Here is a 24,157-nt window from a genome sequence, read left to right as displayed (position 1 = left end):
AATGGTGTCACTTTTGTGTATTTTCTATCATATAGACCCCTCAAAGTGGCTTCAAATGTGATGTGGTCCTAAAAATAAAATGGTGGTGTAAAAATGAGAAATCGCTGGTCAACTTTTAACCCTTATAACTTCCTAACAAAAAAAAATTTTGGTTCCAAAATTGTGCTGATGTAAAGTAAACATGTGGGAAATGTTAGTTATCAAGTTTTTTGTGTGCCGTATCTCTGTGATTTAAGGGCATAAAAATTCAAAGTTGGAAAATTGCGAAATTTTCAAAATTTTCGCCAAATTTCCGTTTTTCTCACAAATAAACGCAAGTTATTTGAATGAAATTTTACCACTAACATGAAGTACAATATGTCACGAGAAAACAATGTCAGAATCACCGGGATCCATGGAAGCGTTCGAGAGTTATGACCTCATAAAGGCACAGTGGTCAGAATTGTAAAAATTGGCCCGGTCATGAACGTGCAAACCACCCTTGGGGGTGAAGGGGTTAAAGTCTGACACAGGAGATTTAGTCCTATAGTGATAATCTCCTGCTGATAAAATACTGTTTGCATTAAAACTAAAGGCCCCGTTACATTTAGCGATGCACCAGCGATCCCGACCATGATATGACCCGGTCAGGATCGCTGGTGCATCGCTAAATGGTCGCTAGTGAGCTGCCAAACAGGCAGATCTCACCAGCGATGCAGCAGCGGTCTGAGATCGATACTTACCTGTCAGATGCGGCGATGATGACTTCTTTCACCCGCGTCCATGGCTCTTTCGTCGGCGCCAGCAGGAAGCCGGTGACGAGAAAACGGCCCAGGACGTTCTCACACGATAACCAGCAGGGGAGCCGGTCGGAGGCGAGTGTCACATGTAGCGATATCGCTGCTGCGTCACAAAATCGGTAACGCTTTAGCGATATCGTTATGTGTAAAAGGCCCTTAAAGCACTCAGCCTGTTAATATGTGCATTTTGCATATATACTTGTCATTGTAGGCAGAAATGGAGATTTCCAGCAGATTCATCAATTGCGACTTTCAATTTGGCAGAACAAAAAAAGAAACTCCAAACAAATGACAACACAAACAAATTAATCAGATTAAAAAATAAAAAAAAAAAATAGAAGAAGACAGAACACTTGTGCTATAAAAACATGGAAATCTATCAATTTTATTTTTGAAACGTTCAACAAGGCCTTTAATTAATAAATGCATTGCCACCACTGTTTAGGACCAATCTCTCCCTTTTATAAGTTATAAAAAAACTTTAGCATTTAAATAAGACTTGGATACAATAAAACCAGGCCTTGTCACAGTCTGCAGTACATCTCCCTACACTGAGGAGTCACACACCTTCCACACTGCAAAGCACTAACGATTACTCCATACAGAACTATAGAGTTCCCAAAAAGAAATCGTTAAATTTAAAACCGTTCCCGACCCGTCACCTGCACATACTGCCTCACAGTCCCATACGCAGCAAGCTGCGATGTACTGTGTGCTCCGAAACCTTTTTATCAAAGCCAGCGTTCATTTTTTCAGCAATTTGTGCAACGGTAGCCCCGCTGTTGGACTGCACAAGGTCAGCTAGCATTCGCTCCCCATGCACATCAATGAGCCTTGGCCGCCCATGACCTTTCCGTCTGTTCACTGGTTGTCCTTCCTTCATCCATTTTTGGTAGGTACTAACCACTGCAAACCGGGAACATCCCACAAGTTCTGCCGTCTTGGAGATACTGATACCCAGTCGTCTGGCCATTACAATTTGGCCCTTGTCAAAGTCGCTCAGGTCCTTACGCTTGCCCATTTTCTCCTGCTTTCAAACATCAGCTGGAAAAGCAGACTGCTCACTCGGGCCTTCAGTCTGTCATCTTTGGCAATACCAGCCTGGAAGGAAAGCAGGAGGATTACAAGTGTTAGTCTACGTTCCCATGATCAGGATTTATTGCATCAGATATTTATCTTAAAAACACATGTGACATGCATACAAGTGAACAGGTCGGTTGGACAATATTCACACCACCCAAAGACTGAAACACAAAGACGAAACACGCACCACGGGTGAGCTTACCAAGGAGATAAAATGGCGCACACAGCTCGTAGAAGGCGAGAGGTGCTGGCTGAACTGTATACTCCAAAGAGTATAAAGAAGAAAACAGCCGCACTCAAAAAACTGCAAGGTGATTAGTTGAATTCTTAAGTGAAGGGATTGTACCACCATCAGAATAATAATGTTAGGAAAATAAACATGTTAAGTAGAGAGTGACGTTTCGACCCTAACTGGGTCTTTTTCAAACATCGCTAGAAGAAAAATAAAAAAAATGAAATATACAAATTAGTGTGGTTATATAAAGACAGACACAATATGCATAGAACAATACAAGTACTAACAAGTTACAGTAACAAATGTAAAATAAGACCTCACCTGGAAAACAATCTTAGCAAACATAAAAAGAGGCTCTTATGAAGAATTATATTAGACTTCAAATAATATAATATATGATAAAACGATATAATACAAGTAGTCAAAGGAAAAAGCGAAAATGTCGAAATCCCATCCACTGTGCTTGTACTGTACAATGCAGCATTTTGAACGCAGCACAAATGCACAGTGTCCAAAACATTGCTATTCCTGATTTTGGGCATGCACCCTTACTTTCAGACAGATGCGCTAGTTTCAAGCATTACATAAGATATACATTAACCAGTTGTGACTCCTGTCACCTTTCATGAAGTGATCTAGTTTGTAATGACTTTTTGAAGTTAAAGGGGATGTCCATTACTGCGCAATCACTACAGTGCCTTTTAAAAAAACAGACAATATCCGTTCCCTGTGGTGCCATTACTGCCAGCAAGACACATGACAGTCAAGCAGCCCAGGTAAAGGGGCTGCTTGGCCTTGAGGCACAAGGCTGCAATCAATGTGACTGCAGGTTTGTGAATCCTGAGCCGCCATGATGCTACAGTGTTGAGAGTCAAGCACGTGACCACAGATAGGGGATTTTCATACATGCGGTCATGTGGCGACTAGACATTTGCCACCACGCTCAGTATAATCGTATTGGGAGAGACCAGGTAAGTCTAGTCGGAATGTGGCCGGGCGTATGTGTGTAGCAGCCTTGTGGGCACATACGGTAAGCACCCGCTCCCGGAGACTAGACATTCGCCACCTCGCTCAGTATAATCGTATTGGGAGAGACCAGGTAAGTCTAGTCGGAATGTGGCCGGGCGTATGTGTGTAGCAGCCTTGTGGGCACATACGGTAAGCACCCGCTCCCGGAGACTCGACATTCGCCACCTCGCTCAGTATAATCGTATTGGGAGAGACCAGGTAAGTCTAGTCGGAATGTGGCCGGGCGTATGTGTGTAGCAGCCTTGTGGGCACATACAGCAAGCACCCGCTCCCGGAGACTCGACATTCGCCACCTCGCTCAGTATAATCGTATTGGGAGAGACCAGGTACGTCTAGTCGGAATGTGGCCGGGCGTATGTGTGTAGCAGCCTTGTGGGCACATACGGTAAGCACCCGCTCCCGGAGACTCGACATTCGCCACCACGCTCACTATAATCGTATTGGGAGAGACCAGGTAAGTCTAGTCGGAATGTGGCCGGGCGTATGTGTGTAGCAGCCTTGTGGGCACATACAGTAAGCACCCGCTCCCGGAGACTCGACATTCGCCACCACGCTCACTATAATCGTATTGGGAGAGACCAGGTAAGTCTAGTCGGAATGTGGCCGGGCGTATGTGTGTAGCAGCCTTGTGGGCACATACAGTAAGCACCCGCTCCCGGAGACTAGACATTCGCCACCTCGCTCAGTATAATCGTATTGGGAGAGACCAGGTAAGTCTAGTCGGAATGTGGCCGGGCGTATGTGTGTAGCAGCCTTGTGGGCACATACAGTAAGCACCCGCTCCCGGAGACTAGACATTCGCCACCACGCTCACTATAATCGTATTGGGAGAGACCAGGTAAGTCTAGTCGGAATGTGGCCGGGCGTATGTGTGTAGCAGCCTTGTGGGCACATACGGTAAGCACCCGCTCCCGGAGACTCGACATTCGCCACCTCGCTCAGTATAATCGTATTGGGAGAGACCAGGTACGTCTTGTCGGAATGTGGCCGGGCGTATGTGTATAGCAGCCTTGTGGGCACATACGGTAAGCACCCGCTCCCGGGGAATCCTCACAGCCCGACAAGGACACAAGTCTGCAGTGAGTGTGACCGCAGACCTGTAGCCCAAGTGGCAGATGCCAAAAATAAGCATGGAAGGCAAGCAAAGCATCAAATCTTTCCTAAAAAGATATAAAAATGTTAGTGGCCACCAAAAACCAGGGTCATTCAAAAAATACAACTGAGCTGGCAAAAAACAAGACCTGACACAGCTACGCGGTCAGAAAAATGACGTTAGGTATAAGGGGAAGAAATAAAAAACAGAAAAAACGAAGCATTAACCCCTCCTTAAGGGGTTAAGCAGCGTGTGCCAAGTACAGTAATATTATACTATAGGCCTGACACTGTGCAGGGTGCACCGAGCTCCTCGCACTCTGAGGGACCAGCCATTTTGTATTTAAGCCGGCATTACTCCGCCTCGCCACAAGGCGGCCAAAGTCACGTGACATAACTATAGCTGTCAGGGAGCCATGGGCGTGGCCACACATTACGTCATGACGCAAAGGACGAGCTCAGCTGATAAAATACTAAGGAAGCGAGAGCGGTCCGCCATCTTGTCGCGCCGCTGAAGGCCGACATTGTCACGAAGATGCCGGCTAACTCGTTCTTATAACAGCTCATATCCTCCTTACGGTCCCGATTCACCGCTATGGGGAGATATATGCAGAGACTGGGACACGTGTCAGTCACAGTGTATCAAGTGAACGGGAAACCGCAAGAGCGGAGGACCACACTTTTTTTTTAACAGTCCGTATAAAAACGGCGAATACTCACGGAAAGCTATGTGCAGCAAGCGGCCATCCACTATGTGGCGTCCGCCGTGTAACACGTGCTCTAGTAAACAGCGGCAGCGCCTATAGTCTGGGGATGACGGCTGCGCCTATCGTGCTCCGCCCGTATCAGTGACGTAAGCATTGCTGGGCGTGGCTGACGCCTGAGCGGCCATTTTACTGTCGGGCGGCAGTTCTGTGCCTCCGAGTAGTTACCGTACCTGATGTTTATGTAAGCGTTGCCCATAGCAACCTGGCTACTTAACCTTTCAGGCCTTGAGGACTTTTGCACTTGTTTTCTTGTCTCCCCAGTTCTTCAGTCATAACTTTTGAGGGCTTTGTAGGAGAAGGTTATTCTCCATGGTCTGCACTTCTTTTCCTGCCTGTGGAGCTGTGTGACAGATTGCTCTTTGTTGTTTTCTTGCTCTGGAGTTTTTTTATATCATTTTGGTTGCAGGGATGAAGATCTGATCCCTTTGTGTTGCATTCATTTGGGGAAAATGCTGCAATAGAAAAATGAAAAATGTCTTCAGTTTTTTTTCTTTTTCAAATTTAGTGTGCAGATTAAATTATTCTTATATTTTAATAGAGGCGTGACTACTAAATGTTCAGGTTTTTTACTTTATTTCTATACCCTCGTCATACATATATAGTGATTTAAACTTTCAAATTATTTTTATCTTTTCCTTTTTTTAGGGGACTTGAGCCTGTGCTCAGTGCCTGTAATTGTCATTTGATCACAGCAGCACTGGCTTAGGGAAAGTGTCTCCGGTGTTTTCACATTGTGCTCGGTGGCCCGATCGGACATGCGTTTGGACCCCCTGCATTGTACATATGCGCCAACGGGGCCATAGACAATAATGGTGCTGATGGTGCGACCGTGCCTTCTGCCGTGCATCATTTTCGGGAGGCAGATACCCAAACATAGTGGACTTAATTTGGGTGTCAGCCTCCAGATGGTGTATACACCCCAAAATGATGCATGTCAGAGCACACGTTCGCTCTGCCGGCAGCATTGCAGTCTATGGCCCCGTCGGCGCATACGTCCAAATCCTGTTTTGTGGGCAGTTTGGACATAAGCTCCAATGGGGCCATTGATCTGATGCCTGAGGTAATGTGAAAGCACCCTATACCAGGCACAGACCCGGTGATCTGCAATGGTGGCCGGGTGAGAGGGACCTAAACTCAGGTGTCTAGCAGGAGATTTGGATGGCGTACCTGGTCTATGTCATGGTTGCAAGTGTCCTGGCCCCCCTCACAGTTCTATTGAGCTGAACTTGACCACTAAGGCCACGTTCACATCTTCAGTATTCGGTCAGTGTTTTACCTCAGTATCTAAGTCAAAACCAGGAGTGCAACAATCAGTGGAAAAGTATAATAGAAACCCGTCACCACTTCTGTATTATCACCCACTCCTGGTTTTGCCACACAGATACTGATGTAAAATACTGACCAAATACTGAACGTGTGAATGTGGCTTAAAACCTTATGGTGTACTTGGTTCAGTTTACTTGAAGCACTGGGGTCTGGGGCTTGTGGGAGCAATGGTTAGTGAATGAGGCCTTATGCGGTGTACAGGGTCAGTCTGTGGGGGGGGGATCCTCGATTGGTACCAGACTGTGACACAATTATGGGTCCCAAAGGTCCAGGAGAAGACAACCAAATCGTTAATGGACCCTTGGAGGATGTTCATTCAGTTGTTTAATTTTGTAGATAAAAAGCAGATCACAGACATGGTACAAAACTAAAGTCAATTCAAATGGCAACTTTATGGCTTTAAGAAACACTAAAAGAAATCAAGAACAAAAAATGTGGTAGTCAGTAATGGTTACTTTTTTAGACTGTGCAGAGGGGAAAAATTATGGAATCGCTCAATTCTGTGGGAAAAAATTATGGAATCACCCTGTAAATTTTCCTCCCCAAAACGAACACCTGCATCAGATTATATCTGCTCGTTATCTCCTGATGAAACTGCAGAGGCGGTGAAACGCGCGTCGGGGTGCGTTACGGGTGTACAACTAGGTGGCAGCATGATGACAGGTATATGTACACCATATATGTTGTTAATTCTGTGACGTCTATTTATACCACATGGGAGTTATACTCCTTCCCATTTGGCGCACTAGGGGGATGGATATTAAGTGAGCAAGGGTTTTTTGCTTATTAAGGACTTATGTTACTATATCCCCTCACATGGTGCTTAATTAGGACCTGCATTGTAGAGTCCATGCTATGTTTGACCTATATGTTGTGACCCTATACAATTTATCTTATCCACAACAATGCTTGTTTGTCTATCCAGGTGAGGTATTTACCTCTTTATATGTGCTCTGTATCTCTTATGTGCATTATATTATGTTAATATGATGGTTTTGTATTTATTGAAATAAAATTTGTATTTTTGGATCTTTTTGCTCCATTTTTTTCTCCTTTGGTGGTATATATCTGCTCGTTAGTCTGCATCTAAAAAGGAGTGATCACACCTTGGAGAGTTGTTGCACCAAGTGGACTGACATGAATCATGGCTCCAACACGAGAGATGTCAAGTGAAACAAAGGAGAAGATTATCAAACTCTTAAAGGGAATCTCTGACCTTTCCCGGCACCTGCGCACTGCAGTACTCTGCTCTGCCCTCAACAGGGCAGAGCAGTGCGCCGGAGCCACGATGGGAAGGAAAGATGAGGACGTCTTCGCTATAAGATGGGAGGCGCCGGATCGGACCGCAACACCCTCCGGACCGGAACCCAGATCGCCCCTGGGTGAGTATAATATAACTCGTTGTTCTTCTCTTTCAGGTTACATCGAGGACTTATCTACAAGCATTACAGAATGCTGTAGATAAGCCCCTGATGGCGGTGGCTGCAGCTTATACTTGAAACAATAGGTGACATATTCTCTTTAAATCATTTTTCAAGATGATAATGCATCCTGCCATAGAGCGAAAACTGTGCAAACATTCCTTGAACAAAGACATAAGGTCAATGTCTTGGCCTGCAAATAGTTTGGATCTTAATCCAATTGAAAATCTTTGGTGGAAGTTGAAGAAAATGGTCCATGACAAGGCTCCAACCTGCAAAGCTGATCTGGCAACAGCAATCAGAGAAAGTTGGAGCCAGATTGATGAAGAGTACTGTTTGACACTCATTAAGTCCATGCCTCAGAGACTGCAAGATGTTATAAAAGCCAAGGTGGTGCAACAAAATACTAGTGATGTGTTGGGAGTGTTTTTTTTTTTTTTTTTTCTTTTTTCATGATTCCATAATTTTTTCCCTCTGCATGGTCTAAAAAAGTAACCATTACTGACTACCACATTTTTTGTTCTTGATTTCTTTTGGTGTTTCTTAAATCCAGAAAGTTGCCATTTAAATTGACTTTAGTTTTGTGCCATGCCTGTGATCTGCTTTTTTTTCTACAAAATTAAACATCTGAATGAACATTCTCCAAGGCCAGTGATTCCATAATTTTTGCCAGGGGTTGAATACAGGGACCGTTTATTTTCTCTTACCGTAGGGAGGCATGGGTTTTCGTAGGAGTTATGTACAAAAATAATAAGACATTTTTAATCAGGACCTATTCTGAAGCCTCTTTATTTTCATTTGAAAGGTTTTGGGACAATGAAAATATGGTTTTGAAGACTGACCCTAGTTCCTTAAAACTTTTCTTTTTGCAAGTCAGTGTTGATGAAGGTTCTTCTGGAGAGCTGCTGTGTCGTAAATTATGATGAATTTGTTGGCTGTGCCCTTCATCACAAAGTTCCGCCAACTTTAGAAAAGTTGTCAGCTGCTTTTACAAAGCAAAGAATCACAAAATATGTATCTTTGAGTGTCGCAAAAAAATTGTGACACTTCCATTCACCTTCATTCATTTTTATGCCAAATTTCTGGACTTGGACCGTAGTCTTCTGTCCATTGCCACCAATGCTAGTGTTTTTTTACAAGAGTCAAAAGGTTTTGTACTTTTTTCATCAGCATAGCTATTTGTCTGTATTTTTTATTTTTTGCAGGGCGAGTTGTAGTTTTTTAAGGCACCATTTATTGTACCATGAAACCAGTGGTAGTATGATAGAGGAAATAATTAAAGGGAGCCTGTCAGGTTCCACATGTCTTCCAACCTCACCTATGTATAAGTAAACTCCCTGCCTAACCAGCACAGTATAACCTTATTCAGTTAAATAAATGCTTAAAAAAAGCATATATAATGTCCCCATTTCTGATGCTAATGAGGGCTTTGATTAGTCCATGGGTTGTTAGTTGCCCCAGACTAGTCTGCCCTCTTTCCATGTTATCGGGTGTTATAGTGTAAGGAGGTGGCTAGACACTCTCTCTCTCCCTTGTGTTAGCCCCTTGCACTTTTTGTGAATGTTACTGTATTACATGTAAATTACATCTAATTGTATTGAATTACTTTATATTTCTGTGTTACATTGCTTTATGGTGTAGGTCTCCTTTAATTGTCGTATGTCTGACTGTAGTTATGTTAGGGACAGTGAATAGTTAAAGGTGGGCTGGGCTAGCAGCTCAGGAAGCTGCTGCTGGAGTTCAGTAGCCCCACACATTGTCCCTGGGCAGATGCATAGGAACAGCAGGGGCATTGCCAGACCCCAGGAGGGGAGAGACTCTGTTGCACTGGCTGAAGGACACTAATGCGGGGCATTGCCAGACCCAAGGAGGGTAGGAACTCTGCTGTGTCGGACTATAGACTTAACAACCGCAACATGGCCCGAGGACTTCGGAAGGGCCCCCACTGAAGGGACTAAAGCGTCTAGATCCCAGCAGGTGGACTACTGCTCGATTTCTTCTACTGTGGCTGTAGTGGGTGCGGCCGTGGAAAGTGTCAGGGAAAGAGCAGGAAGCCAGTGTTGTATCACTTGTGCTCATCACAGTTGTATTAAAGTTTATTCCCTGTTGGACCGCAGCTTTATCCTGGACTTTAATTACCTGGACTGCCATGGCTGGGGGAAAGCAAAGGTAAATGGTGTGAGCTACATCCGTCCTGTCCTGTTTTATGTACAAGGGGGTCGGGGTGCTCGTTGACCATTAGCTCACTAAACTCTTGTGGACTGTGCCTTTAAGTGACCTGGCCATAACTACCACCCCGTTTCCCCCTTGTTACAATAGCATAATTTGCACAAGCAGCCTCACCGCCAGCTCATGTAAATCTAGTGCATGCGTGGCGCTCATTTCGGCAGCATCAATGCGTCTCTGAAGCCGGGTGTATGCTTCCCTGCTTCAGAGGTGCACTGCACATGACTGGAAGCCATCTTCTGAACTTCCGGTCATGTGCGATGCGTCTCTGAAGCTAGGAAGCGTACACCCGGCTACTGAGACGCATTGATGCTGCCAAAATGAGGGGCCCCTGTTATGAATGGGTCACTGAGGAGGAGAGCAGGTCCTGGCTAAGCCACAGAAAACCAGAGAGATTGGTACCTAAGCGGATTGCAGACCACTGATCCTATCCACACAGCTAGCAGTAGCCGTGGTGCGTACCTACGAAGATCCTAGATGCTTCGGCACAGCCGGAAAGCTAACTAAGCCTAAAGCAAGAAGGGAAATCTAAACTGCCCCAGAGAAGGCCCCAAAGGAATAGATAGCCCCCAAACATATATTGTCGGTGAGACAAGATGAAAACACAAACACAGGCAGGGAAATAGACTCAGCAAATGATGGGGCCCACACTGACAGGACAGGAAAGGAAAGACACTGTCTGCAATCACGCAAAAAACCCTGCAAAAAGTCCAACACGTCTGATGCAAAAAACACTGAAGTCACACGACTTTGCCCCCCACTATATCAACACTCTGGAATATTCTGAAAGCATAGCAAAAAGAGACCAATCTAACAGGGGATAAAGCCTAACTAGCACAAGCAGTGACGTATGGGTGGTTATTCAGCACAGCCCCAGCCGGAGCTGGCTGACCCGCACCATGAAGAGATAGACAAAACCAGATCAAATGCAAACATAATAGCAAATAAACCACTTAGCTGAACATGCAGGGACAGAGCTGGAGAAATCAGACCTCAGGAGGAACAGGAAGCAAATCACCAGCAGGGATAGAGGGAGTCGGCTGTCTTAAATCCCAATCTGAAACCCCAGATCTCCAATCGTCATCCTCATTATCAGGTGGCAAGCCTCTGTCAATCAGATCAGCTCCATTACCTCCAGTAACCACCAGAGGGAGCCCAGAAAGAGAACTCGCAACCCCTCTGTCGATCTGACCAGCTTCACTACCTTCAGTAATAACCAGTGAGGCCAGTTAGCGAATTCACAACAGTACCCCCCCCTTGAGGAGGGGTCACCGGACCCTCATCCACGCCACCAGGCCGATCAGGATGGGCCCGGTGAAAAGCACGAACCAATCTTTCTGCATTAATGTTAGAAGCAGAGACCCAAGAATTATCCTCCTGGCCATAACCCTTCCATTTGACCAAGTACTGGAGTCTCCGTCTAGCCAAACGAGAATCCAATATTTTCTCTACCTCATGCTCCAAATTGCCCTTAACCACTACAGGGTCAGGAAGCGCCGCCATAGGAACTACTGGCTCCACAAACCTGTTCAACAAAGATTTATGAAACACGTTATGGATCTTAAACGTAACTAGAAGAGCGAATCGGAAATAAACGGGATTAAGGATCTCCAAAATCTTATAAGGTCCAATGAATCTTGGCTTGAATTTTGGAGGCGCAACCTTCATAGGAATATTCTTTGAAGACAACCAAACCATATCACCCACTTTAAACCATGGACCAATGGTCCTATGCCGGTTAGAAAACCGTTGGGATTTTTCCTGAGAGTAGGACAACTTATCCACCACTTGGTCCCAAATCTGCTGCATTCTCTCTACCACAGAGTCCACACTTGGGCAGGCCAAAGATTCCACTTGCCCTGAAGAAAATCGAGGATGAAACCCAAAGTTGCAGAAAAAGGGCGACATCAAAGTGGCAGAACTAGCCCTATTGTTTAGCGCAAATTCGGCCAAGGGCAAAAATGAGACCCAGTCATCCTGATCAGCAGATATAAAACATCTCAAATAGGATTCCAAAGTCTGGTTTGTTCTCTCAGTCTGCCCATTGGTCTGAGGATGAAATGCAGAGGAGAAAGATAACCGTATTCCCAGTTTGGAACAAAAAGCTCTCCAAAATCTGGAAACAAACTGGACTCCTCTGTTAGACACAATGTTCTCAGGAATCCCGTGCAACCGAACCACCTGCTGTAAAAACAAGGGCACCAACTCAGAAGAAGATGGCAACTTTGGGAGTGGTACAAGATGGACCATCTTAAAAAATATCACAAATCACCCAGATAACAGTCATTCTCTGAGAGACAGGAAGATGGGAAATAAAATCCATTGAGATATGGGTCCATGGCCTCCTGAGCACCGGCAGGGGCATCAACAACTCACTAGAACAAAAACAGGGCTTGGATCGAGAACAAGTCCCACAGAACTGCACAAAATTCCTGACATCACGAGATAAGGCAGGCCACCAAAAAGACCGACTCACCAAATCTCTGGTACCAAAAATACCTGGATGACCAGCCAACGCGGAGCAATGAATTTCAGTCATTACTCTTTTCCTCCACTGGTCAGGGACATACAATTTTCCCATAGGGCAACGTTCAGGTTTGTCCTCCTGTAATTCCTCCAGGGCACGTCTCAAATCAGGTGAAATAGCGGAAAGAGCTACACCCTCATTTAGAATGGTAGTAGGCGCTTTCACATCAAGAGAATCCGCAAAGAAACTCCTAGAAAGGGCGTCCGCCTTAACATTCTTAGTGCCCAGAAGAAAAGAGACCACAAAATTAAAAAGGCGTGAAAAACAAGGCCCACCTAGCCTGTCTAGGATTCAAGCGTTTGGCTGATTCAAGATAAATCAGATTCTTGTGTGGTCGGTGAGGACCACAACTTGATGTCTAGCTACCTCCAACCAATGTCTCCACTCTTCAAATGCCCATTTCATGGCCAACAAATCCCGATTCCTCACGTCATAGTTGCGTTCAGATGGGGAGAATTTTCGAGAAAAGAAGGCACAGGGATTCATCTTAGAAGTCGCCAGATCTTTTTGGGACAAAATGGCTCCTGCACCAATCTCAGAAGCATCTACCTCCACCTGAAATGGGAGTGAGACATTAGGTTGCTGTAGAATTGGAGCAGAAGTGAATCTCCGCTTAAGCTCCTGAAATGCCGAGACTGCCTCTGGAGACCAATTCACCACATCAGCGGCCTTTTTGGTCAAATCAGTCAGTGTTTTAACAATACCAGAAAAATTACTTATAAATTTACGGTAGAAATTAGCAAAACCTTCAAAGAAGTGGGCTGAACCCAATCATAAATGGCCTGTATCTTGGCCGGGTCCATTTCGATAGCAGACAGGGACAAAATTAATCCCAAAAATGAAATCCTCTGTACACCAAAAAAGCACTTCGATCCCTTAACATACAGAGAATTTTCCCTCAAAATCCGGAACACAGTCCGGACATGTTCCACATGAGAATCCCAATCACTGGAAAAGATCAAAATATCAAGATAAATGTTCAAAAACTTATCCACAAAGTCCCGGAAAATATCATTCATAAAAGATTGGAAGACAGAAGGGGCATTAGTGAGCCCAAAAGGCATCACCAGGTACTCAAAATGTCCCTTTGGAGTATTAAACGCCATCTTCCATTCACCCCCGTGCTTGATGCGAATAAGATTATACGCCCCCCTGAGGTCAAGCTTGGTAAACCAACAGGCACTTTTAACTCTGGAAAATAAATCAGAAATCAGGGGTAACGGGTACTGATATTTAACAGTGATTTTGTTAAGGGAACGATAGTCAATACATGGCCTTAATGAAGCATCTTTCTTGGCCACAAAAAAACCCCCAGCACCTAAAGGTGAAGAGGATGGTCTAATATGATCCTTCTCCAACGACTCCTTGATAAAAGATCGCATAGCATCATGTTCAGGTACCGATAAATTGAAAAGCTGACCCTTGGGAAATTTACACCTGGGCATTAACTCAATTGCACAGTCATAACTCCTATGAGAAGGCAAAGACGCAGACTTACTCTCATTAAATGCATCAGAAAAATCAGCCAAATAGTCAGGACTATCATGAGATTGGGGAGAGGTGGAGAAAACAGGAGTGTCACTAAGAACACATTGACAACGCCAACTCACCACAGACACAGATTTCCAATCCAAAACAGGATTATGAGTTTGCAACCAAGGAAAGCCCAGAACAATAGTATCATGCAAATTGTGCAACACCAAAAATTTTCAATTTTCTTGGTGGTCCGGGGCGACCTGCATTATCACCTGGGTCCAAAACTGGGGTTTATTCTCAGCCAAAGGAGTAGCATCAATAGGAGTCCGCAGGGGTATCATGGGAAAACCACAACGTTTAGCAAAGTCCAAATCCATCAGATTCAAAGCTGCTCCTGAATCTACAAAAGCCTTAGCGGAAAATGTAGACAAGGAGGAGATCCGGGTAATCGCCAAAAGGAACTTAGGCTGTACACTGCCCACCGCAAATGTGTGAGCAAAACACTTTTCTCGTTTAGGGCAGATAGAAATAGTATGAGAGGCGACTCCACAGAAAAAACAGCTTATTACGCCTTCTAAACTCCTGACTTTGCTCCCTAGACAAAACCCTATCACATTGCATGGGTTCAGACGCTTGTTCGAAAGGCGGCAACGCCTCTCGTGTACTTTTACGTTCACGTAAACGCCGATCAATTTGAATGGCCAATGACATAGAATCCTCTAGACCAGAGGGAACAGGAAATCCCACCATAACATCTTTTACGGTTTCTGCCAAACCCTTCCGAAAGAGAGCTGCTAGGGCATCATCACTCCATTTAGTAAGGACCGCCCACTTTCGGAATTTTTGACAGTATAACTCTGCAGAATCCTGACCCTGGTTCAATGCCAATAAAGTTTTCTCAGCTTGATCAGTAGCATTAGGTTCATCATACAACAACCCCAAGGCTTGAAAAAACGTGTCCACATTAGCCAGAATAGGATCTCCGGGTGTCAAAGAAAAGGCCCAATCCTGTGGATTGCCGCGCAGCAGGGAAATGACAATTTTAACCTGCTGCACAGAGCTCCCCGATGAGTTAGGTTTCAAAGCAAAAAATAGTTTACAATTATTCTTAAAATTCAAAAATTTAGACCGATCACCAAAAAACACATCAGGAGTAGGGATTTTTGGTTCAACAGCAGATGATTGAGCGAGATAGGCAGAAATTCCCTGCACTTCAGCATCGAGCTGCTCAACACGATCAGATAATTGCTGAGTCTCTATTTATAAAAATAAAAAAAAATCTCCTCCTGCAGCCCCAGAAAAAAAGAGGAAAAAATATAAAAAAAAAAAATCCTGATACTTTTTTTTTTTTTTAAATTCTTTCCTTCTTTGGAGTACCCTAGAGTCTACAGTTAGGCTGGTGATTCTCTTATGAAAGGGTCACTGAGGAGGAGAGCAGGTCCAGGCTAAGCCACAGAAAACCAGAGAGGTTGATACCTAAGCGGATTGCAGACTCCTGATGCTATCCACACAGCTAGCAGTAGCCGTGGAGCGTACCTACGATGATCCTAGACACCTCGGCACAGCCGAAGAGCTAAGTAAGCCTAAAGCAAGAAAGGGGAAATCTTAACTGCCCCAGAGCAGACCCCAAAGGAATAGATAGCCCCCAAACATATATTGTCGGTGAGACAAGATGAGACACAAACATAGGCAGAAAATAGACTGAGCAAATGATGGGGCCCAAACTGTCTAGATAGGACAGGACAGAAAAGACACTGTCTGCAATCACGCAAAAACCCACAGGCAGGAAAATAGACTGAGCACATGATGGGCCCCACACTGACTAGACAGGACAGGAAAGGAAAGACACTGTCTGCAATCACGCAAAAAACCCTGCAAAAAGTCCAACACGTCTGATGTAAAAAACACTGAAGTCACACAACTTCGCCCCCCACTATATCAGCACTCTGGTATATTCTGAAAGCAGAGCAAAAAGAGACCAATCTAACGGGATAAAACAAACTGGCACAAGCAGTAACGTATGGGCGGTGATTCAGCATCAGCCCCAGCTGGAGCTGGCTGACCCGCACCATGAAGAGATAGACAAAACCAGATCAAATGCAAACAGAATAGCAAATAAACCACTTAGCTGAACATGCAGGGACAGAGCTGGAGAAATCAGACCTCAGGAGGAACAGGAAGCAAATCATCAGCAGGGATAGAGGGAGTCGGCTGTCTTAAATCCCAATCTGAAACCCCAGATCTCCAATCGTCATCCTCATTATCAGGTGGCAAGCCTCTGTCAGTCAGATCAGCTCCATTACCTCCAGTAACCACCAGAGGGAGCCCAGAAAGAGAACTCACAACCCCTCTGTCGATCTGACCAGATCCACTACCTTCAGTAATAACCAGAGGGAGGCCAGAAACCGAATTCACAACAGGCGCCCATGCTCTAGATTTGTTGGAGCTGGTGATGATGCCACTCATGCAGATTATGTTAGCACACCCACAGGGTTGTGATAACATGGAAAGAGAGCTGGCTAGTCTGGGGAACTAACACCCCATCAACCTGTCAAAGCCCTCATTAGCATGGAGAAAGGGGACATTATAAATGCTTTTTTTTAAAGCATTTATTTAACTCAATAACCGTACACAGGGCTGGTTAGGTAGGGAGTTTACTCATACATAGGTGAATGCTGCTGGGTTGGAGGGCATGGGGGACCTGACTGGTTCTCTTTATTTGTGAGGTGAAAAAAACCAAAACATCAATTCTGCCACTGGTTTTTGGGTTCCTTCCTTTATAAAGTTCACAGTGCGGTAAAAATGACACGTTTATTTAATTTCGCTGTTCATTGTGATCACAGCACTACCAAATTGATGTTTTTCTTAATATTTTATTACGTATAAAACAAATGTTTGCTTTGTGTCGCCATCTTTTGAGACCTATAAGGGTATGTTCACATTGCGTCTTTTCCAGTTTTTCAAGCAGAAGATGCTTCAGGAATTGCTCCTTCTCTCTGGAGATTTGTGAACCTGAAACATCTTGTATTTTCGTATTTTTTTTGGTCGTTTACGTGTTTTATTTTTTTTTTTACTTTTTTTTTTCCTCCAACATTCTTTGGGCATCTTTTTACTGGCGTTTTCTGGACATTTTATGAAAGTCGTAATGCAATGAAGAAAATGCATTGTTTCAGGTGAAGACTCAAACCTGAAGATGGCATAGTCACACTAATTTTGTAGGAGTTTTTGGAGAATAAACTGAGCAGAAAGTCTCCAAATCCTTATAAAAAAAACGCCCAACTCATTTTTTTGGGGCAGTTTGAAGAGGTTGAAGCGAACCTGTCAACAGTTTAGGCCGATATAACATGCGGCCACTGCCTTTCAGGGCTTATCTTCTATAATGCTGTAGATAAGCCCCCGATCCGACCTGAAAGATAAGAAAAATATGTTTTATTATACTCTCCCGGGAGGTGGTCCGGTCCGATGGGTGTCGCAGGTCCAGGTCCGGCACTTACCATCTTCTTGCGATGCCGCCCTCCTGTGTGCTTCATCGCTCACCTGCATTGCGCTCCTGTGCAGGCGTAGTTATCTGCCCTGTTGAGGGAAGACCAAGTACTGCAGTTTGCAGGTGCTGGGAAAGATCAGAGAGGCCCAGCGCCTGCACACTGCAGTACTTTGCTCTGCCCTCAACAGGGCAGATAAGTACGCCTGCGCAGGAGCACGATGCCCAGGAACCATGAAGCAACAGGAGGTCTGCATCGCAATAAGATGGGAGGCGCCGGACCCGGGACACCCATCGGACCGGACCACCCCTGGGTGAGTATAATAAAATTTATTTTTCTTATCTTTCAGGTCGGATCGGGGGCTTATCTACAGCATTATAGAAGATAAGCCCTGAAAGGCAGTGGCCGCATGTTATATCGGCCAAAACTGTTGACAGGTTCGCTTTAACCTCTTCAAACTGCCCCCAAAAAATGAGGTCGGACCAGGGGCTTATCTACAGAATTATAGAATGCTGCAGATAAGCTCTGAAAGGCTTATAGCGGCCAAAACTGCTGACAGGTTCCCTTTAAAAGAAGTAATCTGTTTATTCTTTGGGCAGCTTTTATGTGAAAGTTGCCCCCCTCTAAAACCTTAGATGTACTCAGCAAAGATGCTGAGTAACTTAAAAGACGCCGGTGAAGATGCTTCAGGAGAATGATCTGCAGTTTTTTTCCTGAAGTGTTTTTGCCAAAACTTGGCAGTTCCCTTGGCAAATTTAAGGAGCTGTGTAAAGACACCCTTAGGCCATGTTCACATGTTAAGTGTTTGGTCGGTTTTTTACCTCAGTATTTGCCAAAACCAGGAGTGGAACAATCAGAGGAAAAGTATAATGGAAACGCCTCTCCACTTCTGTATGTACCACCCACTCCTGGTGTTGGCTTACAAATACTGAGGTAAAATATTCAACACGTGCACCTTGCCTAAGGCTTTGTACACACAAAATCTTTTTCAGGCAGATTCTGCCTGGAATCCACCTGAAAAATTGCCCGTAAAATAAACAGATGCACAGCAATGTCAAAATTGCAGTGTTATGTCACGTCTTTTAACCGCTTCAGGCTTCAAAAGACTCTACTGTACATGTAGGCTGTAGAGCCAAGCCTCCCAACCGTCCCGAATCCAGCAGGACAGTCCCGATTTTGACCCTCCCGCTCCCACCCGCTGTCCCGATCGGGAGTCTATTTTTCCCACACTGCACTGAGATAAGCTACACTCCCCCCCATGCACCCTCGCCCTCTCAGAGAGACCAACCGCAGCCCCCTCATAGCCTGAAATGACGTCGCTAGGCTGTTCTCTTCTGTGTGCATAGGACCTGTGATGAGGTCACAGGAGGGGAGGAGTCAGGGGTCACATGATCAGGGGCCTCAGTGTATGCAGGACTCTGCTGTGCTGGTTGTCATGGTGCTAGATGAAGGGAAGTTTATGTGTGGGGTCAAGAGGAGTTTACAGTGTGGATATAGCAAAGCTGTGTGTGTACGAGGTGGACGGAGCGGAGCCATGTGTGTACTAGGTGTACAGAGCAGGGCCACTTGTGTATGAGGTGTACGGAGCAGAGCCGGGTGTGTACAAGGTGCACGGAGCGGAGCCGCGTGTGTACGAGGTGTGCGGAGCAGAGCCGGATCTGTATGAGGTGCAGTGAACAGAGCCCTGTGTGTACAGAGCGGAACCACGTGTGTAGTGTACAAGGTGGAACTGTGTGTGCGCGAGGTGTACGGAGTGGAGCCATGTGTGTACGAAGCATACAAAGCGGAGCCGTGCGTGCACAAGGTGTATGGTGGGGAGCATTCATGCCTCCCAACCATCCTGGATCCAGCGGGATAGTCCCGATTTTGAGAGTCCCGTGGACACAGGAGTACACGGCGGAGCCCTGAGGAGCACTTAAAAATTTGCACGTGATGTTCCACTGGAAGGGATGTGCTAGAAGCTGACCGGAAATGAGGTAATTTTGGGAGGAGAGTGTGATGGAACCATGGAGGCACTTCAGGGAATGCTTCAGATCCATCACCGTCTCCTCCTCTGATAGCGCAGACAGCAGGATCGCCTTGGAATCTGGGATGCTGGCCATGTGAATGGATCATGATATGTCCTGCATCGGGAGGCTCAGGTGGGCACTACAAAGGGAGCCGGGCTGCTATAGTATCTGTTATACCATGATGACTCCGGAGTGGACCCTCTGGATTGTGGCACCCACCTTCCCTGGGAGGGCTGGCCTATACAGAGAGTTTCATGGACAAGCCCAAGGGGGTAAGATACCATGACTGCTGGAACTAGGTGGCCGGCTCACAGGAGACAGGAATGAGTATGTTTGCAGGATGCAACGGAGAGTGAACTGGAGACAGGAGAGTGCAAAGCGTGGTCTCAGGAGTACGCAGGGTATAGGGCTGTATAGAGAGTGTACACGGGAGTGCGCTAGATACTGAACCGTGCAAGGCAGGTGTACAAGAGCACATGTCGTGCGTCTGGGAGCGGGCAGAGCAGGATGCGTGCAAGGAAGCACACCAAAGTAAGGGACAGACAGGGCACAGAGCAGAGCGTAGGTATGGAGCAGGTGTCAGGAGGCATGACAGAGCAAAGCACTGAGACAGGGCAAAAGGCAGAGGACCCGAGTATAGCGCGCAGCCAAGCAAGGAACGAAGCGACCAAGCCAGCAAGCACAACAATAATCAGGCACTTCCCACAGGGGGAGGAAGCCTGATAGAGCACACGATCACCTGGACTTCCAGGTCAGGTCCTCCAGAACATAGAGAGGACGAGACCAGAGACAGAGCTGAGAAGACCGCGCTTACGCTCAGGAGTGCAGCGCAACCATGGGACTAAGTGAGAGTTGCACATGCGCACCCGACGAGACCCTCGGAGTGGGCGCAGCACTGGAAGAGGTGAAGTCGGACCCGAGGCCCCGCCCCCAGGTGAGAGCGGAGTGACAGTATCTTTATAGAATCTTTCTCACTGTTCTTTCTTTCTTTCCTCTCTTTTTTTTCTTTCTTTCTGTTCTTTCTTTCCCCTCTTCATTTCTCTCTCTCTTCTTTCTTTCACTCTGTTCTTTCCCCTCTTTCTCTGTAATCTTTTTCTTTCTCTCTCTGTTCTCTTTCTTTCCCCTCTTTCTCTCTCTCTAATCTTTCTTTCTCTCTATGTTCTCTCTTCCCTTCTTTCTTTCTTTCTTTCTTTCTTTCTTTCTTTCTTTCTTTCTTTCCTCTCTTTCTCCCTCTCTGTTCTTTCTTTCTCTCTCCGTTCTTTCTTTCTTTCCTCTCTTTCTCTCTCTGTTCTTTCTTTCTCTCTATCTCTCTGTTCTTTCTTTCTTTCCCCTCTTTCTTTCTTTCTGTTTCTTTCTCTCTGTTCTTTCATTTGCTCGTTCTTTCTTTCTTTCCCCTCTTCCTTTCTCTCTCTGTTCTCTCTTTCGCTCTGTTCTTCCGCCTCTTTCTTTCTCTCTCTCTCTATAAACTTTCTTTCTTTCTCTTTCTGTTCTTTCTTTCTCTCTCTGTTCTCTTTCTTTCTTTCTCTTCTTTCTTTCTCTGTTCTTTCTTTCCCTTCTTTCTGTTCTTTCCCCTCTTTCTGTTCTTTCCCCTCTCCCCCTCTTTCTTTTTTTCTTTCTTTCTTTCTTTCTTTCTTTCTTTCTTTCTTTCTTTCTCTTTGTTATTTCTCTCTTCCCCTCTTTCTTTCTTTCTCTTTGTTCTTTCTCTCTTCCCCTCTTTCTTTCTTTCTTTCTTTCTTTCTCTTTGTTCTTTCTTTCTTTCTTTCTTTATCTTTGTTCTTTCTCTCTTCCCCGCTTTCTTTCTTTCTCTTTGTTCTTTCTCTCTTCCCCGCTTTCTTTCTTTCTTTCTCTTTGTTCTTTCTCTCGTCCCCTCTTTCTTTCTCTCTCTGTTTTTTTCTCTCTCTGTTCTTTCTTTCTTTTCCTCAGTACCAGCCACTGTGCCCATAATGCCAGCCACTGTGCCCTCAGTACCAGTCAGTGTGATCAGCAGTGCTAAATGGGTGTGGTTGGGGCGTGGACATGTGTGAAAAGTTGTGAAATGGGTGTGGCCGGGGCATGGCCTAAAACTTGCCGCAGCGCACTGCACGCGCCACAGCCTTTGTCCCTCTTTACCTTCTTCAAAAGTTGGGCGTTATGTGTAAAGCAGTCTCAAAATGTTACTGTAAAGCCTCTTAATGAAAAAGAACCGCCAGGCGTTTTCTTGAAGCAGCTTCGCCTAGGAAACTCTGCAGCTCTACTGGCGGGACAAAGGTGTGCACATACCCACTGAGTGGAAACTCAAATCCTCCAAACTCCTCTAAAACTTTGGCCTTGTTTCATTGACATGTTTACGTCATAAAATGGGTGTAAATAATTTTGAGACGTCACAAAATGTTTGGTCATTGTGAAAAAACTGCAGCTTTTGAAGTTTTTACGACAGCTTTTAGCAGCTCCGCCAAAATGGATGGAGCTGAAGTAGGGCATGGTATTGCACTTCCATGAAATTCGTCAATAGTTGGCAGCGTTTTTTACTATAGAGGCACTAGGAGGTGCACACCAATGAGAAGATGCATGTACCTCTTTATGAATTTGATGCACCCTGCTCCAAAACATCTTGTCATTTACACTGTTGTGTACAACGCTAGCTTTAAAGGGAATCTGTCAGGTGATTTTTGTGTAGCATCCTAATAGTATCCAGAAGTAGGGCTTGGGCAGCACTTTTAGGATATGGAACGATTATGTCTGTATGTAGCCCCACTGTTTTGCTATAAGCCCTGGACAAATTTATAGTTGTGTGTCGGCAAGTCAAGCATATGAAAATGAATATTCACTCCTTCCCCTTCTATAATCCCGCCTACCCTTCTGCTCTGGTATCACTGATTCATAGAGACTGCCGTATGCCTGAGGGACACATCGCAACCCTCACACTGGGGTCATTAGAGTGACAGTGACATAAGAGTGACAGCTGCATAGAAATACATGCTGTCACGCTCATGTCAGGAGAGTAGATGGCCAGTCCGAGGATTGCGATGTGATCCTTGAGGAGTCTGGCTGCACCCAATCAGTAACATTGACATCCATCTGTCTTAGATTCCCTCAACCTGGTCCATCGGCCACATCAGTAAGTTGTGGCTGCAGGACAGAATCTTACCTGATGGCGTACATGACTCTTCTTTTGACTGACTGGATGGCAAATTAAAAGTAGCGCCATGAATGCTGTGAAGTAAAAAGAGGTTCTCACAGCTCCTGTTCTGCAGCCACAAATACTGACATAGCCGATGGACCAGATTGTGTGAGTCGATTCGCACCAACTCTAGTCCTAAATCATTCACCTCTAGGAATGCTAATGCTGTATTAGAGTGCTTTCTCATTGTGTTTAGTACATGCTCAGTGGTCCTGTCGTAGCATTTGTCCGAACCTCACCAGGATTTGGATGTAGGCGCCAATGGGGCCATAGGTGATAGGCGTCGGGTTCCAGCCACTGCACAGCAGAAATCCCGAGCCTTGCATTCGGCAGTCTCCCATTCCTCTCCAGCCGCACAGGAGGCTACTCAGCAGATTCGTTGATCCAGGCGCTCTGCTCAGACCAGCTCTGTAGGTTAGGTTGCTGCTGCCACCTCTTGTCCAGCTATAGCAACGCATGCTGGTCAGCAGCGAGCTACTCCAGGGACTAAGTCCTCCTTTCGGTCCACTGAGCATGCCCGTGGGACGATCTCTCATTGGAGATCGGAGGTCACATGCTCAGGTCCTTCTCCAGCTCTGATTGGACCATCAGGAAGGTCAGGAAGGTCCCGGAAGGACGCTGCTATAAAAGAGTTGCATGGCCGCTAGTATAGACTGCATTATCAGACTATGAGGAGTGAGTATTGGACACATGTATGAATGTCTCTGGTGAATGACTCATTGGAAACCCCTACCCTTCGTACGCATGTGTTGTGCAGCCTAGCCTGTTAAGCGCCCAGACTTAGGTGTAGGTAGGACAGAGTCAGAGACAGGCATCAGTGTCCACCGGTGGCTCGGCTTACACGCTCAAAAATGATGCAGGGCAGAGCGAACTTTTGCTCTGCCGGCAACGTTATACTCTTTGGCTCCATTGGCGCATACGTACAAATCCTGTTTTGCGGGGTGGCCAGACAGGACAACTGAGCGTGTACTAAATGCAATGTGAAAGCACCCTAAGTCTACAAAACAATCTCCTCCACCCTGCAGCCCAGAGACTGGAAGTTAAAACTTATACATAAATTATTATGTTGTGCCTGTCCTGGCCCTCAGATGCTTCTGAGATCATTTAGATAGGAGTTGTTCAGGTTCATCCAGTTCATGTTATCTAAACCCTCCACCTGGTGGACATTAACTTTATCTATAATAAGACCCTTAGTGGGGGCTGGTCACAGATTCCTTTTCTACCCTTATTGTCTTGCACTGACCCGTTTCATTCCTAGAGTGGAGAGTCAACACGCAAAATTCCAGGCAAATTCTGTAGAAAGACAGTGTTCTATAATAGAAAATTAAGATTTCTACTCCTTTATTCAGTCTGTATTAGGCTTATGTGGTCCTCTTTTATAGGGTGCTCAAGTAGGGTTCCAACCCATGTACAAGAAGAAAAATAGAACTTGGCACTGCTTTTCGATGCTGAAATAATATATTGCACAAATAGAAAAAACAGAAGGATCCACATAAAAAAGTATTGACGTATCGGCCTTCCTCCGAACATGAGGTGGATCAATGG

The 24,157-nt window shown here is 45.5% G+C and overlaps 1 long non-coding RNA gene across 1 annotated transcript; it reads right to left on the bottom strand.

Annotated features, from left to right (window-relative positions):
* Positions 1 to 1,138: 1,138 nt before the first annotated feature.
* On the bottom strand, positions 1,139 to 5,078 carry LOC141086550 (uncharacterized). Its single transcript, XR_012231605.1, has 3 exons — positions 4,939 to 5,078; positions 2,065 to 2,294; positions 1,139 to 1,880 (listed from the first exon to the last, which is right to left on the bottom strand). It is a non-coding gene; the product is annotated as an uncharacterized lncRNA (long non-coding RNA).
* Between the last annotated feature and the right edge of the window lie 19,079 nt (positions 5,079 to 24,157).

Source organism: Dendrobates tinctorius, unplaced genomic scaffold (genome assembly GCF_039654945.1).
Source record: "Dendrobates tinctorius isolate UK_male_01 unplaced genomic scaffold, ASM3965494v1 ptg000032l, whole genome shotgun sequence".
NCBI lineage: Eukaryota > Metazoa > Chordata > Amphibia > Anura > Dendrobatidae > Dendrobates > Dendrobates tinctorius.
Note: the sequence above shows the minus strand (reverse complement) of the source record. Positions and strands in the feature narration are given on the sequence as shown.